Here is a 1,063-nt window from a genome sequence, read left to right as displayed (position 1 = left end):
CTCCTACATAAAATGGTGAGATATATGAGATCTGTTTTATTTTTTAGTTATTTTGCTCTCTGTTAAGCACTTTGTGATGTTTGTGTCTGTAGAAGGTGCTATAGAAATAAAGTTTACTTACTTACTTATAGTTCAGAGACAATTTTAAACTAAAATAATGATTTCCCACCCCCAGCTTAAGCTTACGGAAGTATAAAAAAAGTTACGTACCGTCCTGGACTGGAGATGATGAAAACAACACACCAGCTGAAGGTGTAAAAATTCTTCCTCCTCCATGCAAGCAATTAATTTTTTATTTGTCTTCATAAAATACTTGTGGTCACTTGCACACTGCTTATGAAGATTGCAAAGTTTATGAAATTTACGTAGTTTAAAGGCGACCTATTATGGGGATCTTAGCACAAGTTAGGATCCATCTGTGGACTATACAAAACATGTTCGTTTGATTTAATTCACAAAAAGAATCTCAAATAATGAAATTTCACCTTTTCAGTTCTTCCTGTTCTTCAGCTCTCTCCAGAACGTACTGTAAGAGGAAGTGGGCGGAGCTTCACATTGAGGAGCAGGACTCTGGTTTAGCTTGCTAGGTGACTGTTATTGTGACGTCAGAATAAAGCGCTTTGAGAAAGACCATGTTTCCAGATACCTAAAAATACATGTAGTTACAGCTAAAAAATGGCTGGGTGCATTTTATTTATTTTTTATTTTTTTTGGTGTTTGGGCTGCTTCTCTAAGCAGTAGAGACCCAAAAGTAAGTTTAAAAACATGAAAAAAGTGAGTTTTGCACAATAGCTGTCCTTTAAAAAAAGGCAACCCAAGTTTCGGCACAGAGGGTATCCTGAGGCGTCGCCAGCTGAAAGAAGGTGTCAGAAAACTGAAGACGCTCCTGTAGCCTGTTCACAAGGCTCTCATGCTACAGATATTGACAAGCTTAATCTTGAGCAAACACAAAATTGATTTAATTCCCTTAAAGGCACAGTGTGTAGGATTTGTTGTTTTCAGCGACATCTAGTGGTTGAGTGGTTGAATCATCCTCCCTGGTCCTCCTCCCACCCCCACCCCC

The 1,063-nt window shown here is 38.4% G+C and overlaps 1 protein-coding gene across 3 annotated transcripts in view; it reads left to right on the top strand.

The window, feature by feature from the left end:
* LOC106518240 (ankyrin repeat and BTB/POZ domain-containing protein BTBD11-A) overlaps positions 1-1,063 on the top strand; it is a 206,330-nt gene that overhangs the window by 91,699 nt on the left and 113,568 nt on the right. The gene's annotated exons all lie outside the window — the stretch shown is intronic.

Source organism: Austrofundulus limnaeus, unplaced genomic scaffold, assembly GCF_001266775.1.
Source record: "Austrofundulus limnaeus strain Quisiro unplaced genomic scaffold, Austrofundulus_limnaeus-1.0 Scaffold58, whole genome shotgun sequence".
Classification (NCBI taxonomy): Eukaryota; Metazoa; Chordata; class Actinopteri; order Cyprinodontiformes; family Rivulidae; genus Austrofundulus; species Austrofundulus limnaeus.
Note: the sequence above shows the minus strand (reverse complement) of the source record. Positions and strands in the feature narration are given on the sequence as shown.